At 46.2% G+C, this 25,214-nt stretch overlaps 1 protein-coding gene across 1 annotated transcript in view; it reads right to left on the bottom strand.

Moving 5' to 3' along the window:
- The window catches only part of LOC135057192 (uncharacterized), a 244,293-nt gene that overhangs the window by 106,003 nt on the left and 113,076 nt on the right, over window positions 1–25,214 (bottom strand). The gene's annotated exons all lie outside the window — the stretch shown is intronic.

Here is a 25,214-nt window from a genome sequence, read left to right as displayed (position 1 = left end):
GCGAACAACTCGGAATGAGGGCCATGATACAGAGAGAACCTTGATTAATTTCATCCCCTTTACTTCAGAATGGGCAATATTTTGGTTCCTGTCAAGGTCTCAATACGTCACTAGGCAATAAAAAAATACTCCTGACCCTTTGCACTGTGTCTAAAAAAATCCTTGAGAGTCTTCCTGCATTTTGTGGAGACCATGGGGGTGATTCAGAGTCCATCGCTGCAACGTTTTTTTGTGGAGTGCGCTCGTGCAGTGCGCGCACACCCAGTAAGTCCCAGTGAGATGCTCAAAGCATCTCGCTGGTGCGATCGCCTCTGCCTGATTGACAGGCGGTCACAGGGCGTGAGGGGGCATACAGCGGCGTTAGAATGCCGTTGGTGGGGCATGGTTCGAATAACACAGGCATGTCCGGACTGTTGCGGGGGTGGGCCGTGGCAGCTGCGTGACGTCACATGCAGCCACTGCGACCCAGATCGTGGCGGGTAGCCGCCTGCCAGCGCAGCTAGGGAGCTACTTGGCGAGTGTGAAAGCATCGCCGACATGCGATGCTTTCGCACCCGTGCGGGGGGTGGGGGGGCAGGGCCTGACATGCGAGGCGGACTGTGCCTGTGCTGGGTGTCCCCCTGCATGTCAGAAAAGCTCTGAATCACCCCCCATGTTCAAGAAGGAGAAGCGGGTGCCTCCTTTTTCAGTGTTTAAGAGAGTTGTATAGGGACGGCCCTTCTTCCTTTACAGGTAGAAGTTGAGGGTACTAGACGGAGACCCCGATTCTTGTATAAATTATGGTGGTGCTGGCTGCATTTTTCATATGAAAAGAGCATAGATTTTGTTGTTTCTTTCTTTTCAAAATCTATTATTGTTTATTTTTCATAAAATTTTCAAACTTTGATTTTCTGAAACATTGATTTATAGATTCTATAGTTTTAATGTTATCCATCATGGTTGTTTCCATATATAACATGACTATTGTGTTTGTTGATTAATGTTCTGCCTCAAAAAAAAAAAAAACAGTGTAACAAAATATTATATTTCTCTTACGTCCTAGAGGATGCTGGGGACACCAAAAGGACCATGGGGTATAGACGGGATCCGCAGGAGCTTGGGCACACCATAAAGACAAACTGGGTGTGAACTGGCTCCTCCCTCTATGCCCCTCCTCCAGACCTCAGTTAGACTTTGTGCCCAGGAGTAACTGGACACACACTAGGGGAGCTCTACAGAGTTTCTCTAAAAGACTTTGTTAGGTTTTTTATTTTCAGGCAGACCTGCTAGCTACAGGCTCCCTGCAGCGTGGGAGTGAGGGGAGAGAAGTCAGACCTACTTCTTCTTAGTTCAAGAGCTCTGCTTCTTAGGCTACTGGACACCATTAGCTCCAGAGGGTTCGATCACTTGGTTCGCCTAGCTGCTTGTTCCCGGAGCCGCGCCGTCACCCCCCTCACAGAAGCCAGAAGAAAGAAGCTGGGTGAGTATTAGAAGAACCGAAGACTTCAGTGATGGCAGAAGACTTCAGTAACGGAGGTACAGTGCAGCGGTAGCGCTGCGCTCCATGCTCCCACACACTTCACCAACGGCACTTACAGGGTGCAGGGCCCTAGGGGGGAGCGCCCTGGGCAGCAGTTACGGAGGTTTGGCTGGCATAATAACAGGCTATACAGTGTCCGATCACTGTTTAGAGTACCCCCGCCAGGTTAAAGATTCAAATTTTAGCGGGCTACAGCGTGCCGGGAAGGGGCGGGGCTTAGCCGCACATTGCTCACCAGCGCCATTTTCTCCTATCTTTACAGCGCTGCAGAGACGCTGCCCGGTCCTCCAAGGCTCCTGCAAGTACATGGGGAGGAAAAATGAGGGGGCACATAAAATTGGTGTTTTTCAAATTATATGGCCAACGCTGAGCATATTACTAGCTTCGGTTGGTGTATGGGCGCTGGGGGTGTGAGCTGGCATACTCTCTCTGTGTTCTCCCTAAGGGCTTCTCTGTGGGTCTGTCCCCGGGTTTGTGGACTGTGTGAGTGGGTCGGCAAGTGGTGTCGACATGTCTGAGCCTGGGAGTTCTTCCCGGAGGAGGTTATGGGGGCTGCAGAAAGAGATTTAAGTATGTGTCTGTTGGCACAGCCGACGGCTGACTGGAAGACTATGCTGAGTACACTGAATACAAATGTGGCTTTATTGTCGAAAAGACTGGATAAATCTGATTCTCAGACACAAACATGGAGACAGTCGGTGGAGGACGCATTGTCTCAGGTACAATCAGCCTCAGGGTCACAGAAGCGTGCTTTTAACCAGATGGCAGATACAGGTACCGACACGGACTCTGACTCCGATGTCGATTTAAATGAGGCTTCTTTGCATCCACGGGTTGTCAAGAGTATTCAGTACATGATTATGGCCATTAAAGATGTTTTACGTATATCTGAGGAACCTGCTGTTCCTGAAACTAGAGTCTGTTTATTTAAGGGGAAAAGACCTGAGGTAAAATTTTCCCCCTCTCATGAAATTAATGCACTTTGTGAAAAGGCTTGGGAGGCGCCAGAAAAAAGGTGGAAGATTCCCAAGCGAATTTTGATGGCATATCCTTTTCCCTCTGATGATAGGGAAAAATGGGAGTCGTCTCCAAATGTGGACAAGGCTCTATCCCGATTGTCCAAGAAGGTGGCTCTTCCGTCTCCTGACACAGCTGCCCTCAAGGATCCAGCGGATCGTAAGCTTGAGACGACTTTGAAGTCCATTTTCGTCAATACTGGGGCATTGCTCAGACCTGCAATGGCGTCGGTATGGGTGAGTAGTGCTATTGCAAAGTGGGCTGAAAATTTGGCTTTTGATATGGATGCTCTTGATAAAGATAATATTCTTCTGACTCTTGGTTATATTAAGGACGCTGCAGATTACCTAAAGGATGCGGAAAGGTATGTTGGTCTCTTGGGATCAAGAGCCAATGCCATGGCGATTTCGGCCAGGAGGGCGCTGTGGATTCACCAATGGAATGCTGATGCCGACTCCAAGAAGAATATGGAAGCTCTTCCTTTTAAAGGTAGTGTCTTGTTCGGTGAAGGCCTGGCTGACCCGGTGTCGACTGCTACGGCGGGTAAGTCATCTTTTCTTCCTTATGTTCCCACACAACAGAAGAATGCACCCCATCAGCAGATGCAGTCCTTTCGGCCTAATGATTACAAAAAGGTAAGGGCTCGTCCTTCCTCGCTTCAAAGGGTAGAGGTAGGGGACGGATGTCGCCTGCAGTATCAGGCACCCAGGAAAAAAAGTCCTCCCCTGCCTCTACCAAATCCACCGCATGACGCTGGGGCTGCCCTGGGGGAGTCCCTACCGGTGGGGGGCCATCTCCGATTCTTCAGTCAGGTCTGGGCTTGTTCGGATCTGGATCCTTGGGTCTTAAACATAGTGTCCCAAGGGTACAGACTGGAGTTTCAGGAGATGCCCCCCAACCAATAGTGTCGGCCTTGCCAACTTCTCTTCCCGAAAGAGAGGTGGTAAGAGAGGCGATACAAAATTTGTGTCAACAGAGGGTCGTGGTACCGGTTCCCCCGTCGGATCGGGGGAAAGGGTTTTGTTCGAGCCTCTTTGTGGTGCCGAAACCGGACGGTTTGGTCAGACCAATTCTGAACCTAAAATCCCTCAATCCATATTTGAAGACTTTCAAGTTCAAAATGGAGTCTCTTCGAGCGGTGATCTTCAGTCTCGAAGGGGGAGATTTTATGGCGTCAGTAGACATAAAGGATGTTTACTTACACATCCCGATATTCCCTCCTCATCAAGCCTTCCTGAGGTTCGTGGTACAGAATTGTCATTACCAATTTCAGGCGTTGCCGTTTGGGCTTTCCACGGCCCCGAGGCTTTCCATGGCCCCGAGGGTTTTCACCAAGGTAATGGCAGAGACAGAGGCGTATCTAGGGTAGGGCGAGTGGGGCACGTGCCCTAGGTGCCCTGGCAGGCCCAGGAGAGGGGGGCGCTGCCGGCGTCCAGGGCATCATGCCCCACTCGCCCCGTTAACCCTAAATGTGAGGGGAGGTGTGAGCGCAGCGTCTCTCCCTCCCCTCACCGCCGCTGGGAGCACTAGCAGCGCTGCCGTGTCCGGTCTCCGGCGCTAGCCAATCAGGGCTTGCGGACCGGCTCCTGATTGGCTGCCGGTCCGCGGGCTCTGATTGGCTAGCGAACCGGCGCCAGACAGCCGCCACCGGCGTCCGGAGACCTGGAGCGGCGAGGGGAAGGAGAGGCGCTGCGCTGTGCTCTCCTCCCCTCACAAGAGGTGAGTGACGGGGGTCCGGCGGCGGCACGGGGGGGGGGCCTGGCACGGGGGCCCTGGCACTGTGGGGCATGTAACAGGCACTGTGGGGCATTGTATCCAGCACTGTGGGGCATGTAACTGGCACTGTGGGGCATTGTATCCAGCACTGTGGGGCACTGTAACTGGCACTGTGGGGCACTGTAACTGGCACTGTGGGGCATGTAACTGGCACTGTGGGGCATTGTATCCAGCACTGCAACTGGCACTGTGGGGCACTGTAACTGGCACTGTGGGCACTGTATCCGGCACTATGGGGCAATGTAACTGGCACTGTGGGGCATTGTATCCAGCACTGCAACTGGCACTGTGGGGCACTGTAACTGGCACTGTGGGGCAATGTAACTGGCACTGAGTGGGGCAATGTATCCGGCACTGTGGGGCAATGTATCCGGCACTGTGGGGCAATGTAACTGGCACTGTGGGGCATGTATCTGGCACCGTGGGGCATGTATCTGGCACCGTGAGGCATGTATCCGGCACCGTGGGGCATGTATCCGGCACCGTGGGGCATGTATCCGGCACCGTGGGGCAATGTAACTGGCACTGTGGGGCAATGTAACTGGCACTGTGGGGCAATGTAACTGGCACTGAGTGGGGCAATGTAACTGGCACTGAGTGGGGCAATGTATCCGCCACTGTGGGGCAATGTATCCGGCACTGTGGGGCAATGTATCCGGCACTGTGGGGCATTGTATCCGGCACTGTGGGGCATTGTATCCGGCACTGAGTGGGGCATTGTATCCGGCACTGAGTGGGGCAATGTAACTGGCACTGAGTGGGGCAATGTAACGGGCACTGAGTGGGGCAATGTAACTGGCACTGAGTGGGGCAATGTAACTGGCACTGAGTGGGGCAATGTAACTGGCACTGAGTGGGGCAATGTAACTGGCACTGAGTGGGGCAATGTAACTGGCACTGAGTGGGGCAATGTATCTGGCACCGTGGGGCATGTATCCGGCACCGTGGGGCAAAGTAACTGGCACTGTGGGCCATTTTCAGTGGCCACACCCCTTCTGGAGCGTAGCCACACCCCTTCTGGTGGGCGGCCACGCCCATTTTTCCGCTTCTTTTAGTGTGTGTTTTTTAAGGGGGGGGGGGGGGGGCGCCATTTTCCATCTTGCCCTGGGCTCCGAAAACCCTAGTTACGCCTCTGGGCAGAGATGATGGTCCGCCTGCACAAGCAAGGGGTCACAATTATCCCGTACTGGGACGATCTCCTGATAAAGGCGAGGTCAAGGGAGCAGTTGTTAAGAAATGTGGATCTCTCCCTGTCTGTTCTGCGGCATCACGGTTGGATACTAAATTTGCCAAAGTCATAGTTGAGCCCGGCCACTCGGCTGCCCTTCCTGGGCATGGTCCATGACACGGAGATACAGAGAGTGTTTCTTCCGGAGGTCAAAGCTCTGGAAATCCAGACCATGGTCAGGGAGCTCCTGAGGCAGACAAGTGTGTCGATTCATCAATGCACTCGGGTACTAGAGAAGATGGTTGCGGCTTACGAAGCCATTCCGTTTGGCAGGTTTCATGCCCGGGTGTTACAGTGGGATCTGCTGAAAAAATGGTCCGGGTCTCACCTGCACATGCACCGGAAAATAACTCTATCTTCCAGAGACAGGATTTCTCTCCTGTGGTGGCTGCAAGGCTCTAGAGGGACGCCAATTCGGAATCCAGGACTGGGTCCTACTGACAACAGATGCAAGTCTCCGAGGCTGGGGCGCAGTCACGCTAAGAAGAAATTTCCAGGGAAAATGGTCAAGCCAGGAATCTTGTCTCCACATAAATGTTCTCGAGTTGAGAGCCATTTACAACGGCCTGCTGCAAGCAAAGACCCTTCCTCAGGGTCGCCCTGTCTTAATCCAGTCAGACAACATAACAGCAGTGGCGTACGTAAACCGCCAAGGCGGAACAAGGAGCAGGGTGGCTATGGAGGAGGCCACAAGAATCCTATGCTGGGTGGAACAGCACGTGAGCGCTCTGTCAGCAGTCTTCCTCCCGGGAGTAGACAACTGGTTAGCAGACTTCCTCAGCAGATATGATCTCCATCCGGGAGAGTGGTCTCTTCATCAAGAGGTATTTGCAGAAGTGAAAAAGCGTTGGGCACTTCCTCTGATAGACATGATGGCGTCTCGCCTCAAAAAGAAGCTTCTGAGGTATTGTTCCAGGTCGAGGGACCCCCAGGCCAGCGCAGTGGATGCCATGGTAACTCCGTGGGTGTTTCCGTCAGTGTATGTGTTCCCTCCGCTCCCTCTCATTCCAAAGGTGCTGAGGATCGTTCGACGAACAGGGGTTCAGGCGATACACGTAGTTCCAGCTTGGCCACATAGGTCCTGGTATCCAGATCTTCAAGAATTACTAGTGGAAGATCCCTGGCTGCTTCCTCTACGAGAGGATCTGTTGTTGCAGGGTCCCTGTGTGTTTCCGGACTTACTGCGGCTGCGTTTCACGGCATGGAAGTTGAGCGCCAAATCTTAGCTCGGAAGGGTATTCCAGGGGAGGTCATCCTCACTCTCCTTAAAGCTAGGAAGGAACTTCCAGCAAAACATTATCACCGTATTTGGAGAAAATATGTTTCTTGGTGTGAGACCAAAGCAGCTCCGGCGGAGGAGTTTCACTTGGGTCGGTTTCTCCGTTTTTTGCAGGCAGGCGTAGATGCAGGCTTGAAATTGAGTTCCATAAAAGTGCAGATTTCGGCTTTATCTATTTACTTTCAGAAAGAATTGGCCATCCTTCCCGAGGTTCAGACTTTTGTGAAGGGAGTGTTGCATATCCACCCTTCATTTGTGCTGCCGGTGGCGCCGTGGGATCTTGAAGTGGTCTTGCAGTTCCTTATGTCTCACTGGTTTGAACCTTTGCGTAAGGTTGAGTTAAAGTTTCTCACTTGGAAGGTGGTCATGCTTTTGGCTCTGGCATCGGCCAGGCGAGTGTCAGAGTTGGGGGCCTTGTCTCACAAGAGCCCGTATTTGATTTTCCATTCAGATAGGGTGTAATTGAGGACTCGTCAACAATTTCTGCCAAAGGTGGTTTCTTCGTTCCACATTAACCAGCCTATTGTGGTGCCTGTGGCTACGGAGGCTGTGGCGGTTCCAAAGTCTCTTGATGTTGTCAGGGCTTTGAACATTTATGTCAGCAGAACGGCCTGTACCAGGAAAACAGAAGATTTGTTTGTCCTGTATGCTTCCAACAAGATTGGAAATCCTGCTTCTAAACAAACTATTGCTCGATGGATTTGTAATACGATTCAGCAGGCTCATTCTTCGGCTGAGCTACCGTTGCCGAAGTCGGTTAAGGCCCATTCTACCTGGAAGGTGGGCTCTTCTTGGGCGGCTGCCCAAGGGGTCTCGGCACTTCAGCTTTGCCGAGCAGCTACGTGGTCAGGTTCAAACACGTTTGTTAAGTTTTACAAGTTTGATACCCTGGCTGATGAGGACCTCATGTTTGCTCAATCGGTGCTGCAGAGTCGTCCACACTCTTCCGCCCGGTCTGGAGCTTTGGTATAGACCCCATGGTCCTTTTGGAGTCCCCAGCATCCTCTTGGACGTAAGAGAAAATAGGATTTTAATACCTACCGGTAAATCCTTTTCTCCTAGTCCGTAGAGGATGCTGGGCGCCCTTCCCAGCGCGGACTGTTACTTGCAGTTGTAGTCTTACTGGTTGGTTTTGTTTACACATGGGATGTGTATTAATTTACTCAGCTTGTTGCTGTTGTTGTTTCATACGGTTATCTGGTTTTATTCTATTCCAGTTGTACGGTATGTTGTGGTGTGGGCTGGTATGTTTCTCGCCCTTTGTTTGAACTAAAATTATTTTCTCTAAATGTCCGTCTCTCCTGGGCACAGTTCCTATAACTGAGGTCTGGAGGAGGGGCATAGAGGGAGGAGCCAGTTCACACCCAGTTTAAGTCTTTATAGTGTGTCCAAGCTCCTGCGGATTCCGTCTATACCCCATGGTCCTTTTGGAGTCCCCAGCATCCTCTACGGACTAGGAGAAAAGGATTTACCGGTAGGTATTAAAATCTTATTTTATATATATATATATATATATAATGTTGTTGTTTTTTGCATATGATTAAAAAAAATGGGATATGATCCCTAGAAATGGTAACTTAAGACCTTAAATATTATTATCTAAACAAATATTGGTAAAAAAAAAAAAGTTCTAGAAGTAAAAAAAGAATGAGTGTATTTAAAAACAAAGCTGTTTTCCTACAAATGGTGCATCATATTCTACTTATATTATTATATTGAGGGTAGGAGTTTTACAGTGAGATGAAAGGAATAGGACAGGTACCAGCACACTGTATGGAGTTATTTTTATATGAAGGTGATGGATATACCATCATTAAGATGTGAGATTAATTATATATATATTTATTTATTTTATAGAAAAAAGTTGCCTTTATCTTGCGCCAATAAAATCAGCTGCACCTCTTAAGAAGATCCCATTAGTGAAATCCCTATTGTGTGAGATTTTTTCCATTGACTGTTCGGTATATAAATTTATATCTCAATTATGTGATGTGTTATTTTCACACTTTCAGTGTATGACACTATATTGTACCTGTTACATTCGTTATGTTTTTCACCCCTAAAGATCTTTACCCCTGAAGAAGTCAGTGTAAAGGATGAAATGCATAGGATTCGGGTGCCATATCTAACTTCTACGATCTGAAGTATCTGCCTTTGAGCTCACACCCGAAAGGGTGTTTAGCCAAGTTATCATCATCTCTTCTTATGTGGCGTTATCAATGACACCATTGTTTCTGAATGATGTATACATTGTTTTAATCGAATTTTATTGAATTATCAAGAAAAATAAAGTCATTCTGATTCTATTAATGTGTGGCCATTGGCCGTCATTTTGGATGTTCTCTCCTATAGCAAGGTGGCATAAGATTGAAGAGTAATTCACACTCACACTTATTTCAAAATATTTACTGAAATACATTATAGCGCCCTCAAAGTACTGTGTTATATGACAAACTATATATATTTTTTGTAAATAATTGTGTTGTCCAGTCAGCTTGCATGGGTTTCCAAATACTTATTCTCTAAAGAAATACAAATGTATTGCGCTCTTATCGCAAACTCCCACAATTGGTAGTGCAGGGAAAACGTATTTTGATGTTTCAAGACTTCTCGGCCTCTGTTGCGCAAAAGAGAAGGGAGTTCTCGGATGTTTGCAAAATACTCCATGAGAGCAATACTAGATTCGCACTGATGTATCCCGCTAAATTACGCATTCAAGATAATGGCCGCACATTGATATTTGTTGATCTCGCCACCGCACACTCCCATGTTACACACATGTTGAATCCTGGGAATCCACCACACCAAGACTAGACATTTTGTTATATAATCTATACCTGTGTCGGTTTAATTTTCACACGAATGAGACATTTGGTCTTTCTACATGCTACTCAGCCTGAATTTTAATGTTGCAAATACTTCTGATAAGTTTCTCGCCAGTGCTACCGGAGGGTTTAGCACTTGCGTGGTTATTAGTTTGGTTTTGAAAAAATGAAAAATGTTATGTGAAGCAATGTATGTTTTTTTATTTGTTTTTTTGTTGTTGTTTTTTGTTCTGCCCCTGTCGTGCCTTCCTCGCCCGATCCGCTCCTGGGCTCTATGGTACTGTTTGGTTTCAGTCGTTCCTCTCCGCTCGCTGGGAAGGAGGAGGGCGACGATGTAACATGATGTTCCTGCGGAAGTGCCACCCTCGGGTGGGGGTAGGTTAGTAGACTAATGACTGATCCTATAGTAGGGACCTCTTCAGCAGATTCTAGCTTTAAGATTATGTCCTGGAACGTGGGCGGCCTTAACTCCCCGATAAAACGTAAAAGAGTTGTCACACACCTGAAACGGTTTAAACCTCAAATTATATTTCTCCAAGAAACCCACTGGGTGACAAGCGCCTCTTCTGCTCTTTGGGCAACCTGGTTGGATAGCTGTGTTTCTGCAGATAACACGAGGAAGACTAGGGGGGCGGCAATTCTTTTTAGCAAACACCTACACTACACTGTTTTAAATTCTGTTGCTGACCTGGAGGGACGGTATTTAATTTTAGATGTAGAAATCTGGGGTAACAAATATACACTGGTTAATGTATACGCACCAAATTGCGAGACAGCTGATTTTCTCCAGGAATTGAGCTCTCAACTGCTACAACAAGATAATTCTCAACTTATCCTGGGAGGAGACTGGAATACAGTTGACGATCCCACTATTGACAAGCGCCCTATCCCGCGTAATTCCGGTTCGCCTTCTTGGACACATCTCCAAACATTGAAAACCTCCCTTCAGCTCACTGATGTCTGGCGTCTCCTCAATCCAACGGACAGATCCTTTACTTTCTACTCTGGGGTGCATAGCTCCTGGTCCAGGATTGACTCCATCTTGGTTGCAGACTCCCTAGTGACGCTAGTTAAGAAAGCTGATATCCATAATATTCTGATATCAGATCATGCTCCTGTGACATTGACGCTGCAGAGAACTCTCCAATCAGGAGGCTCAAGGATTTGGAGATTTCCGAATTATCTCTATAACTGTGATGATTTTAGGAAATTTTTGATAACAAACTGGGCCAACTATTTAGACGATAACCTGGAACACTGGGACCGACCAAATATTCTTTGGGGGGCGGCAAAGGCAGTTCTAAGGGGTCAAATTAAAAACTTGGCGATTTATAACACCTTACACACAGATTTAACTGATGCTCTGCAGCGTCATCTTACCCTACAGACTGAGGAGTCTTTGCAGCTATATTTACAGGCCAAGCAGCTCTTAAATGACCACTTGCTAGCGCAAGCGAAACGTGACGTGGTATTTTCTTCCCATAAATATTATCAATGGGGAAATAAATCCGGTCGACTACTGGCAAATATGGCTAGGAAAAAAACTACTCGCAAATTCATAACAGCTGTGAGACACCGTGCCTCGGGACAACTCCTTACCGACTCCCCGGCCATATTAGACCATTTTGAATCTTACTTTGCTGACCTATACTCTGATCTCCCCTTCAGTGAATCTACTCATACCACGCTCCTTCCAGACACAGTACTACCACCAATAACGAATGCACAGTCGGATTCACTGGTGAGAGCTATCACCGAGGAAGAGCTAGTCTCGGCAATGTCTAATGTCAAATTGCACAAATCTCCGGGCCCCGACGGCCTCTCCAATGAATTTTATAAAATCCTTCAGCCTCATGTAGTTCCGACTCTGCTAGAAGTATTCAACAGCCTTTTACATCAGTGCTCCCCCTTTCACCACTTCACAACAGCATATACTATTTTAATCCCTAAACCCGCACAAGACCCACAATTGGTGTCCTCATATAGACCCATTACGTTGTTAAATACCGACATAAAACTATTTACTAAGATTTTAGCAGATCGGCTGCAAACTATTCTCCCCCACTCTTTAACTAATCACCAACTTGGCTTTGTTCGCAATACTCATTCGGTTAAGGGAATTAGGGCGGCGGTCGCGGCAGTTGTAACTTTTGCTCAATCGCCCCAATCCAGAAATATACTCCTCAGTTTAGACACCACTAAGGCCTTCGACACAGTACTCTGGCCCCATTTATTCAAGGTCTTAGGACGAAGACTATTCCATCGGGACTTCATTGATATCATTCGCTACTTATACGATTCTCCCTCTACTAACCTCTTGCTCAATGGACATATTAGTAACCCGGTGGTTATGTGTTGTGGCACGCGGCAAGGTTGCCCCCTGTCTCCCCTGCTGTTCAACTTGGCCATAGATCCCCTACATCGTTTGCTGTTAAGCGATACTCAGTTTCATGGAATTCAGGTTGGTCACAGAGAACTAAAACTTACTGCTTTCGCCGATGATCTTCTGCTATATATCTCAGATCCGGAGGCTTCTTTGACCCAGGCTTATGGACAAGTTTCAGGCTTCAACGTTAACTGGGCAAAATCGGTGGCACTCAGATTGGGGAATGGTTCATTTTTGAAACGGGGTGAGGAACCTACCATTACAATGGAGTTCAGACCACATAACTTATTTGGTAATTCGGATTCCGAGACAACCGGAGCGATTATATGGCCTGAATTTTACCTCGGTCGTTCGAACAATTGAAACAGAACTTGAGACCTGGAAGTCTATGCCTTTATCATATTTGGGGAGGGCTAGCTTGATTAAGGTGATATCATTCCCCCGTTTGATGTACTTCATTCAAGCCATGCCACATGCACTTTTACCTAAAGACGTACAACGTCTCAATTTTCTTTTTAGAAGATTTATCTGGTAGGGAGGGAGACCGCGTATAGCGTTGATCAAACTCCAGCAGACTACAGGAAATGGAGGAATTAACTTCCCTAATATCCTCTGGTACTCACAGGCGGCCCAATTGCGATACCTACATGACTGGATGAACAATAACGACACGTACACAAACACAGACTTAGATAGGGAATTTATACAAGGGGGGGATCTAATCACCTTTCTACATATGCATGATCGGGAGGTGTCCGAAGAGCAGAAGAGTAACCCCTTATTGTGGAACGTTAAGAAACTATGGACAGATATGAGACATAAACTTAATCTAAATGTCCACAAATCATTACATCTTCCGTTCATGGCTAATCCGGACTTCCAAGATGGCCGGGCACAATATCCGTTTAATATATGGCGGCTGGGGGGCGTGTCCAGGATCGGCGACCTAGTGGACATGCGGGGCTCGAGGCCGCTCACGTTCCAGGAAGCCACTACTAGATACCCAACTTTGCTGGCCTATCCTGTGGCCTTTCTATTGGCTCAACATTATGTTTCATCCACTATTAGATGTGTTTCACCTGGGGATTGGGATAATCCGTTGGATAAAATGCTGAAACAAACCCCTAAGGTTCAGAAGGCAATTTCGACTGCATATGGGTATTTTAGAACCGTCCTAGATTACTCACAGGGACTGGGAGGTATTATGTCTTGGAAGGATTGTCTCCCAGACATTGAAATTACAGACTTACTGGCGGCGCACGTTAAAGCCTGCAAATTATTTTCCTCTTCTAGATACAAAGAAATGTCCCTCAATATTTTACATAGGACTTATTTATCACCCCAAAGAAGACACCTGATAGGACTTGCTGACACACATGCATGTTGGAAATGTGGCACTCTTCAGGCAGATTTATTTCACTGCCTGTGATCATGTCCTATGGTCAGACAGTTTTGGTCCCAGATAAGAAACGACCTGACGGCCAATCTGGTGAACTATTGGAGGTTGTCTCCGGAGTGGGCACTCTTTGGTATCCTACCACCGAATCAGCGCCTCTCTTTGGGCAGTAAAAAACTGCTGCTAGCAGTTAGCCTAGCGGCTAGAAAAGCCATTCTGCAGGTGTGGATAGCGAGAGATCCACCTACTCTATCACTATTTAAAGCCAAACTATTTTATCTCTTTAGGATGGAATGGATAAGTGTTCTGCTGGAAAAAGACTCTAAGATACATAATTTTTTTGAAGTTTGGGAGACTTCGACTTTTTGGGAGACTTCGACTTTTTGTCGATGACGGTTAGGAAACAGCTCCACGACTCATTGTCAAACACAGAGTGGTTTCTGACTAGACTGGCTGCTGGAGAACCGCCGATTGTGCTTTAAAGTTGACTGACAGTCGGGGCTCTGTGGGCCGGGGGGTGGGGAATTCAGGTACGACTACGGGCACTTGTTGATTTTTTTTTTTTTTGTTCATTCATCTTCGAATGCATAAGTTTGGGTCAATCGACTTGACAATTTCTGTTATATACCTTGTATAAAACACTCTAAAAGGTTAAAGAACACAGTACGCAATTGGCGCATGGAATACCGTAAGAGTACGCATGTAGCGTAACGTACGCTTAGCCGTGGACGAGACGCACGAGCGGCACGTTCGCTCATGGCTTAGAGTGTAAAGGCAAGCACGCTATAGGCTGCCGACTAACGTAATGATACGCTATCAGCGTAGCGGACGCTCGAGACCACGAGGAGATCACAAGCGATGCTGACGCTCACAGAGTTAAACCTTTATAACTATACCATATACAGTGTACTTATACTGTAAACCCTTGTGCAGTGATAAGGTGTAAATGCAACACAGTGTAACCTTGTTAGTTTAAAAGATGTATGAGCGTATGTGACGCTCTGAGAACCCTTTAGCAATATAATAAACACTCTAATACCGGTCTAAGGTTCTAACACCTTTAAGGGAGAGAATGAACGTTCAATTGCAAAAGAATAACACAATACAAGTTATACACTACCAAAATAACATAAAATACCTAACCGAATTACTACACATAAAATACAATAAAGATGCAATTACATTTAAGGGGGAAGGAGAGAGAGAATGGCTTATAACATTAAATAAGAGACAACATGGTTGCAGAGAACTTACGCACCAGGGGAAACAATCGTAAGCGCCTTTCTGGATATCCAGCTCCCGATTATCAGTGTTGAGAACCGTTGAAGAGAATAGAGAGCTGGCCCAGATCGGCTTGTCCTTTTATACACTACACACAATACAGTACAATGGTCCCTACATTCTTATTGTTCATTGGACACAGGAATTCGTCTTCGCATTATAACAAAAGGTCATAGGTTGGTTCATACAGGTGGGCTGTGACTATTCCTAACTGCTCAGGTGGGTGGGAAACTGGGTTTCCCGCCGCATGGGTAATAAAGTGCAAATATAGTAAATGTCCATAAACTTCTTGTGTCCATAACTATACGCACGAGCGATTAATCCGCTTCAAACCAACACCGGAATATTGCTAATTATATTCTCTTCCGATGGATACTAAACACCACTGTGTAACCCCTGTCTGACCCTTCGTATCAAACAAAGAGGGATCTCTTTGTCCCCGAACATACTACATTAACTAAACTTTCAGATTCTATCAAAGGGACCATAATCTACAAAATACATTATATGACTAAAATATGTTTCGATTGAGTCGCCCGCTAGACGTACACAAACTCTACCGTAAATGCGCATACCGTGCGCCTGCGGGTGCACGCAACTGAGAGTATGCGCACGCACGGGAGGGCTCATGCACGCGCAGCAGGCACTCGCATGAGGTGCATATATGGCAGTGTGTAGCGTGATATTTTTCTGACTTTGACAGTCCACCCTTTGGCAGTCACCAATAACTGCCACTTTTCTAAAACATTTCAAAAAGAGAAAAATATATGTCATGTGTAAATACATTTCTATGGTCGGGTAGGGGAGGAGAGAAGAAGGTGAGAAAAGGGTATGACCTAGTGAGATAGCAGAAGCATGTGTGTATGAATCCATGTTTGGGGGGTCATGTATCATCGTGCCGTACGTGTCTTAAATCAAGCTTCGAGGTATTACGAAGTATACATTTGAATTCCTTCTTATCCCGTATTAAGGGTCTGTGGATGGGCTGTCAAACTTTACCGAGCTCTTTTCGGCTTTGGTTGCAACAAAATGGGGGAGCAAATTTTAGTTGATTATACATGAGTAGGGGGAATATGTGAGTGCTGATATCTGTGCCTGTATTCCCTATCGACTATGTGTGTCATTACCTGAAGGTTGTAGAGATGAAGATAAAGAACAATTATGGTAAATGCAGTGATAAACTATGTGAGTTTAATATACATTTGCCGATTGAGGTCTTGTCTTGTCTTGTCTTGTCTTGTCTCGATGTACATGTTGACTGTAGTCTCTTTGGGCTTTTGCCAACAATGCGAGCAAAAGCTTTATCAATGTCCATAGACTTACAAAAAGTGTTGGGCTAGCGTAAAATTAAAGTCACTAGGGATATGGGGGTCTATGGCATAGTCCATTAGTTGTCTGTGTAAAAGGTTGTCAAATTCTTCTTCCAAGCGGATGTCTTTTTACCTTGGAGGAAAACAAAGGAGAAACGGGTGAAAGAAACGGACCGTGGAATCACATTTTCATCACTACATTGTCTCTATCGTTGGGTCATAAATCAAATCCATAGGAATTACAATGTCTAATGTCTGATGAGTCTACTCCTTAGACTCATCACCCTAGTACTTCGTTTACACTTCGTCAAAGCCTGAACGCATCTAAATATCAAACCAATCGATATGACGATACCCAAGATACACAGAAGAAATTTCCCTACATCCATTATAATTCCTTGGGCCCATTCTCCTAAACCAGAGAACCAATTTTGCGGGTTCAACCATGACACCCAACCGGTCAGCTCATTACCCACAGCAGCAAGGGTGAGATTGTGTCTCCTGCGGAATTCCCACTTTAATTGGAGAATGTCGTCCATCTTTTGGTCTATGACCTCGACCGGGTCCTCGGTGCTATTCGTAATATAAGTGCAGCATTTTACGCCGTACTGCGTTGCCAGTGTGACACAATATCCGCCTGTCACTGCTGTGAGATAATTAAGAACCATCCTATGCTGAACCAGTTCTGTTTTATAAGCTTGGAGCTCCCTTCCGGTATACCTAAAAGCGTCGTCATACATTTCAGTGATATTGTCTAATAAATTTGCAAGCGCAGATATGTATCTATAATTCATCACTCCTCTGGCAGTACGAGTGATATCTAACGCGAGTAAGACTTGAATCCCGGTGGATTCATGGATCAGGTCAGAGGCCGGATGCTCTGTTCTTTCTATTAGGTGACGTTTAACGATGTGCTCGTAATGAGTGTGAGTATAAGGAGCTTGGGCACCACGGTGAATATCTTTCATTTTAGTATGTGATACCGTCATTACCTCAGGCAGTACTTTTCCAATATAACATAATCCTTCTGAGTTTGGGGCAAGCCACTTATACGCCTTCCTCCCGCATATGAAATATGCATAATCGGGGAGAACATATGGGACGGAGTAGGACATAACCATATTACACATTTTCCATATGAAATCTCCTAATCTGTTTAGTACACGTATCTGTTTGTACGACATGTGCACAGTATCCTGGTGATACCTCTCCAACTCTCATGGTTCTACTTCCTAGGGTATACCTATATCGGAAATATCTTCCACTACCGGCTAAGTGGCGTATAAGTTCTGTATCTGTAGGCAATCCGTCGGCTCTATGTGAGAATGTCATGGTTTTGTTATTCCATGACACTTCCCAATTTCCCGGCTTTCAGGGATTGGAAATGTTAAAGCACACTAAAGACCTATCCACATGGTATTGGTGGAGCTTCAAACTAGGAGGACTAGAGATATTAAACCTCTTGTCCACCGGCCTCCCACCACTTAACTCAAGTACCTCCCCTATCGTTAAAGGAAATGGTACTAGTCCTGACTTGCTGTGACCTTGAGGTACTTGAGAGCATACCCAACAGTCTGTCTGATTTAGTACTTTACCCACTAAGGAGTGATAGTCACTCAATGGATGCCTATCCATATGGATATTAAAACTGGATTGGCATTTCTTGATGCACCCATCCTCAACTACATTGTCACAATGCCTACAGATACAATTTTCTTCAGCTAACAATCCTTCACAATTCCTTCTATGGTCAATGCTATCGGATCGTTTTCTGATACTCGCCTTTGCTTGGTGATTATGTTGTTCTTGGAAATCTACGCCTCCATCTTTGTCATCAGAACCCATTCCAGAACCTCTCTCGACCTCCATGGTACTCTCGCCGGAACAGACTGCTCTGGTCAACATCATGGTCAACAGGAAAATCCGGATCACAGTCTCTTGGGGCAAGTCCATCTTATAGGAGGAAATGGAGAAGAATGAGAAGGGGGAAAGAAATAATTGAGGGAGATGGGATGGGAAGTGGAGAAAAACAATAAAAGGGAACAGGGAATCGACAACTGCCTCCGATCTTATTATTCTCAATGCTCAGGTGCCGTCTCAGTCCTCCTGAAACAGACACTCCAGTGATACAACTTCCTCTACCGTCTGTTCTTTATCACGGGACCTCTCTGGATCAGCAACCTTCTTACAATGGGACGAATGAACCCAAGTCTCTCTCTCGGCAACCTTCAATGCTGTCGTGCTGACCAATAAGACTTGGTATGGTCCTTCCCATCTGTCAATAAGGCAACCTGAGCGTAGAAAATTCCGTATCATTACATAATCCCCAGGTTCAATGTCATGACAATTACTATCTGGCAGATCAGGAATCACTAACTTCAAATTGTCATTCTGATTCCTTAGCTGTTTACTCATGTTAACCAGGTATTTTACAGTCACTTCATTGTTACACTTCAAATCATCCTGAGGGTTAATCATAACATGCGGTTGTCGACCAAACAAAATTTCAAAGGGGGACAGATTAAGAGGGGACCTGGGAGTGGTTCTGATGCTGTATAATACAATGGGTAAAGCTTCTGGCCATGTTAATCCTGTTTCTGCCATAACTTTGCTCAATTTATTTTTAATAGTGCTGTTCACTCTTTCTACTTTCGCACTCGCCTGGGGGCGGTACGGAGTGTGCAGCTTACTATCAATTCCCATCAACTTACACATTCCTTGAAAGACATCACCTGTAAAATGGGTACCCCTATCACTTTCAATTATTCTAGGGACACCGTATCTACACACAAATTCCTGCACAATTTTCTTAGCAGTAAACATAGCGGTATTTGTGGCCGCAGGAAATGCTTCGACCCAATTTGAAAACACATCTATACAAACTAGTACATACTTCAAATTTCGACAAGGGGGTAATTGTATAAAATCAATTACCTGAAAAGGGCCGCCTGTAGGTGGGATATGAGATGGTTCTGTTGGTATTGCCTTTCCGATATTCTTCCTCAAGCAGGTGAGGCATGACATTGCTCTCTTTCCCGCATGGGAAGAAAATCCTGGGGTGCACCAATATGCTCTTACCAACTTGCACATCCCTTCCTTGCCTAGATGAGTCAGCCCATGTGCTGCTTCTGCTAAACTTGGAAGGTATGCTCTGGGTGCCACTGGTTTACCCTGTCCATCTGTCCAGAGTCCTGAGGACTCCTGGCCATATCCCTTTGCCCTCCAAACTGCCTTTTCCTGTGTGGAACACAAATTTTGCATTTCACACAATTTCTGTGTGTTGACGGTATTAAATACCATCAGTTGTGTGGTGTCTGTCTGTCTGGGGGTACCAGCTGCTAACTTAGCAGCTTCGTCTGCTCGGCTGTTACCAAGTGATACTGGGTCTTGGCTATATGTATGTGCTTTACACTTGATAACAGCCACTCTGTCGGGTTCCTGTATCGCTGTTAGAAGTCTTTTGATGTGAGCTGCATGCGCTACCGGTGTACCAGCTGCCGTCATGAAATTTCTGAGGCGCCATAGGGCTCCGAAATCATGGACTACCCCGAAGGCGTATCTAGAATCGGTGTAGATATTGGCTGATTTGCCCTTAGCCAATTCACATGCTCTGGTTAGGGCAACCAGTTCAGCAACCTGGGCTGAGTGAGGTGGGCCTAGCGGTTCTGCTTCTATGGTGCCTTGGTCATCTACGACTGCGTAACCAGTACACAAGTCTCCCGAGTCCGTCTGTCTGTGACAACTACCGTCAGTGTAGAAAGTAAGATCTACATCTTCCAGTGGGTTGTCACTGATGTCAGGCCTTGCCGTGAAATTTTGGGTCAAATATTCCATACAATCATGCATGTCATCTCCTGTATTAAATCCTCCTTCCCCACCACTCTCATCCTCCACCCTTTGTGCCTGTCCAGGCACACCTGGGAGATACGTTGCAGGATTTAATGCACTGCATCTCTTTATGGTGATGTTTACGGGGGCCATTAATGCCAATTCCCATCTTGTAAACCGCGCTGATGAGACGTGCCTGGTTTGGGCAGAATTCAGCAAGGCTGACACTGCATGCGGGGTATGGATTGTGAGGTTGTGTCCTAGCACTACATCTTCGCTTTTTGTAACTAGCAATGCTATCGCTGCAACACTTCGCAAGCATGTGGGGAGGGATCGCGCTACCGTATCTAGCTGAGCGCTGTAGTATGCTACCGGCCTGCTGGCATCACCGTGCTTTTGGGTTAGGACGCCTGCCGCGCAACCAGCACTTTCTGTTCCGTACAGCTCAAAGGGTTTCCCATAGTCTGGCATACCTAATGCTGGTGCCTGCATTAGGCACTGTTTAAGTCTTTTAAATGCCATCTCGGATTCGTCTGTATGCGAAATCCGATCAGGTTTGTTTGATGAGACCATCTCCTGCAAAGGTAATGCTAGAATGGAAAACCTGGGATCCAGTTACGGCAATACCCACACATTCCTAAAAACGTTCTAATCTGTTGCTGAGTTTGTGGCAGTGTCATGTCTCGAATTGCTTGAATTCTATCAGCGGTCAGGTGTCTCAGTCCTTGTGTCAGACAGTGTCCCAAATATTTTACTCTAGTCTGGCATAATTGCAACTTGTCTTTGGAAACCTTGTGTCCTGTGTCTGAAAGATGAAACAGGAGCTGTTTCGTATCCTTCAGGGATGCTTCCAGTGAATCTGAACACAGCAGTAAATCATCCACATACTGTATCAATATTGATCCATTCTCTGGTTGGAAAGACTGTAAACAATCATGCAAAGCCTGTGAAAATATACTTGGACTGTCTATGAAACCTTGTGGTAATCGAGTCCATGTGTATTGGACTCCTCTGTATGTGAAGGCAAACAAATATTGGCTGTCAGGGTGCAGAGGTACCGAGAAGAAGGCGGAGCAAAGGTCAATAACAGTGAAAAATTTCGCAGTGGGAGGGATCTGCATAAGGATGACAGCTGGATTTGGCACTACGGGGAACTGACTCTCAACTATTTTGTTAATCCCCCTTAGATCCTGCACTAGCCTGTAACCCCTCCCCCTACTCTTTTTCACAGGGAAGATGGGACTATTGGCAGTGCTGGACGTTCTTACCAGAATGCCCTGTTGTAGCAAGCTCTCTATTACGGGGTATACTCCTAACTCCACCTCTGGCTTCAGAGGGTATTGTGGGATTTTTGGAGCTATCCTACCATCTTTTACTTGCACAACTACTGGAGCTACGTTTGCCATTAATCCAGTGTCTTGTCCATCTTTAGTCCAAAGTGACTCTGGTATTTGGGATGTCATTTCTTCTACCTGGGATGGATTCCTATTTATCATAACAGTATGTGACATTAATTTTGATGGGGAGTCTAGCATATCTCGCACTTCCTGAGCGTGATTCTCAGGTATGTCTAAGAATACACCTTCAGGAGTGCAATAAATGACGCACCCCATTTTACACAATAAATCTCTTCCCAGGAGATTAGTCGGTGCCGATGCAGCCAGCAAAAAGGAATGCTTGGTATGCAAAGGCCCTATTGTAATCTCTGCTGGTTTGCTAACAGGATAGTGCTGTACTACTCCCGTTACTCCCATAGCTGGAATTGTCTTACCAGTGGTTCTCATGCCCACTGTCGAATTTATCACTGATTTGGCCGCCCCCGTATCTACAAGGAAGTTTAATGATTTACCAGCTACATCAATTGTGACCTCGGGTTCATTTCCAAGACTTGCAATCAATTTCACTGGCTGCAGATTACAGGTGTGGCCACACCCCTATTGGGTATGGTGACCTCCCTGAATCGCGCTGGCAGCAATTACTTGTGGTGGGGGTAGATGGGAACTATCAGAGATTTGCCAGTCACTTCTTGGGGGATACCTTTTGTTTCCCCTGCATGTGGCCCATAGCTCCACCTCTGCGGTCCCTGATCCCAATGTCTCGTATCTGGTCGTTGTCTAGGGGATTGGTATGAATTTTGCCTTTGTTTTGTTTTACAATCACGTGACATGTGTCCCTCTCTGTGACAATTATAACACTTTATACCTCTTGACTTACTCACAGGGGTCACAGTTCTGGGCTGAGGTGGTGGCCCGGTAGTAAGAGCCTGTATGCTTACAGCCATTAATTTATCACTCTGTGACTCCCTGTGCCCGATGATATTTCGATCATGCCCAGCAGCAGCCTCTCCCAATGCATCCACCGACATACCTCTCCAATCAGGCCTAGTGGTTTGTATTCTATTCCTTAAAACCTCTTTTAGACCGTCAATTAATACTGAAACAGCTACTTCCCTGTGGTGTACATTAGTTTTAATGTCATCTATACCAGTGTACCTAGCCATATCCTGCAGAGCCCGGTGAAAATACTCTGATGTGGACTCACCTTCTTTTTGTTTTATTGTAAAGATTTTATTCCACTTTACAACTGCAGGAAAATATACTCCTAACTGTAAGTTGATTCTCTTTACATTATCCTGATTATACTCGTCTGTTAGTGGTACTTCCTCATCTAACTTGCAATCAGCGATAAACTTTAAACGAATCAACATTGGGGGGTAAACATGCCCTCAAAACTGTCCTCCAATCTTTGTTATTTGGCTCTGCAGAATTTCCTAGCTCTCTAATATACTTTTGACATGCAGCTAAGTCTTTTCTAGGATCAGGGAATTCAGACATCATTGACCTTAATTCCGTTCGGGAAAAGGGACAGTGCATGGCGATGTTCCTGATAGGGGTTGCCCCTGAATTATCAGTCTTCCCATTTGGCACTGCTATTACCCTAACGGGATTAAGTTTAATAACATCTGTCTGTGTAGATTCTACAATACTTGGTGAAATGGTTTCAGCGTAGTGCATGGTGCGGGAACTTACCAGTCGATACGACCTCACCTGTCCCTCCGCTAGGGGCCTTTGATGCTAATTTTACGGGTTGAGTCGTGCCTACTGCTGTTTCTGATATGGTGGCTGCTAGGGAGAGTGCTGATATTGTTGTGGGCTCATTCTCTTGGTCACAATCCTGGGGAAAGTTCAAAACAGGGTACAACTTGCACGGATTAGTGTTAGCATTAATTACTTTGGTTACATTATCCTTAACCTCTACACATTTAACATAACCCTGAGTGCCATTCTCTGCAACCAATTTCTCTCCAGTTATGTATGGTGGTGGGGGTGCCGTTGCTATCAGTTTCCTGATAGGGTTAGATCCGGCTGCTTGCGCCAACCCCCTTTGTATTTCACCTTCCTGTTGCCACAATGTTAAATAATCATAATGTCTAATACGCCTTTTTGCAGATTTAATCAGGCAAACTCTTCTCTTTAAGTTTTGTAACACTTCTGGGTTAAAAGTACCTACCCGGGGAAACTTATCCCCGTCGTGCACAGTCATCCTTTCCCATTCATTGCACAATGTCTCTGTGTGATGACCATATTTTTCACACATGATATACCTTGCCGACCCGATTGGTCGGTTTACCAAATCAACCTGAACCAGGGTTGATCGCCCCTTACCTGAACAAGTGGCCCCCATCTCTGCAGGCGTTGCTTTCACTACCTCTGACTTCCAATCAGGGTCTCCGGCAACCCTCACAGAAAACCAAAATGTCCAGGGTAAGGCTGCGGTGGGGGTTTTGCAACGAGGTCCGCCCACTTAACTCCGCCCACGCTGGCCAATACGGCGACCAAAGTTCCCAGAGGTTCCGTACCCAACCTAGGGCACCTAAGTACGTCTACTTGCTCGGGCGTGTGGGAGTGTCTTACCCTCCCCAGCAAGTATCAGTCGCTGGAATGTCCCTGAGTGATCAGGCTACTTCCCTTAAAATAAAAAAATTACACAAATCACGTTAACAATGTGCAAGTAGCGTTCTTCTGAATTCAAGACTTGCTAATGCACACAATCACATGCGGTACAATCGTATCTGCACACAAGCAACTAATCTTATGTGCGGAACGATCAGCGGAATTGAAAATTTCTGCTGCAAATTCCTTCAGCGATGAGCTTCTTTGGCCTATATGGGTCTCGCACCAACCTCTCTTCGGTTGTGCTTCTCTACTTCTAGTCTGCTGTACCTGAACCTCTTGTTCTGTGACCTCCTGGTTCGTGACCTCCTGGTCTGTGACCTCCTGGTCTGTGCTGTGACCTCCTGGTCTGTAACCTCCTGGTTTGTGCTGTGACCTCCTGGTCTGTGACCTCCTGGTCTGTTATGTACAGCAGACTCTACTGCTCATTAATGTGTCGAGTCTAACAAGGGACGCCTCCCAAGCCACCCCACGATATCACTCTCGCTGGTGTATCTCTTTCTACTGGCCTATGGTTCCCACTTCCGTAATAAAAGAGAATTCTTATATATACACACACTCTTACCACATGTACACTTTAATTTTTATTTCTGCGCAGAAATCCTTTCTTTCAGTATTAGCCTAACCCAGAAGAATTGCAATAGAGAAGGTTTTTTCTTTTAACTTTAAACTTTTGGATTTGAGATAGATCTGTGTTATTATCGCGTTATTTCCTTATCGCTTACTAAACAATACTATCGTGCGGTTTGTATCATATGGGCGTATCCGTACGCTCCGTTGCGTAATACACGCTCCATGCGTCGACCCTTGCTGCGTACGCCCTGCCCTTGTAAGGACACGTGTACACAGACCAAGTACGTCCTACAGTAACACACTACACGTTTATCAATGTGAATGATCTTTAACAGTAATCCTTCACTGACCACCACTCAAATCTCCCTTGTATTCTAGGCGAGATTGTGTGCGTGCCTTTTACAATTATTCCCTTAAATGTTACTTTTTATCTTTTAACTATTAATAACAACAGATGTCTCAGCACGTTTTATCACTAGTATGTGGCAATCAGGAGAATGAGGCACGAAAAAAATACTAAACAAGAAATACAGATGTGTATGCTTATTGCTTATGCGTACGTTCGCAAAACAGAAACTAAACAGGTTTTAAAAGACAAAAAGACAATAACGTACTGTTCCTACCTTCCGGTTCTGGATTCCTTCAGCACTCCTTACTAAGCGAAGCAGACGCTTATCTGGTCAGCACTACGAGGAATATTACCTCCCGCCTTTTGCTGACCAATAATGTCTGCTGAAATTACCTAGTGCAGATATGTGAAGAGCGGGCGAGTCCCCAATTGACAATTTCTGTTATATACCTTGTATAAAACACTCTAAAAGGTTAAAGAACACAGTACGCAAT

Source organism: Pseudophryne corroboree, chromosome 3, assembly GCF_028390025.1.
Source record: "Pseudophryne corroboree isolate aPseCor3 chromosome 3, aPseCor3.hap2, whole genome shotgun sequence".
In the NCBI taxonomy this organism is placed as follows: domain Eukaryota; kingdom Metazoa; phylum Chordata; class Amphibia; order Anura; family Myobatrachidae; genus Pseudophryne; species Pseudophryne corroboree.
This window is presented reverse-complemented; position numbering and strand designations above follow the sequence as displayed.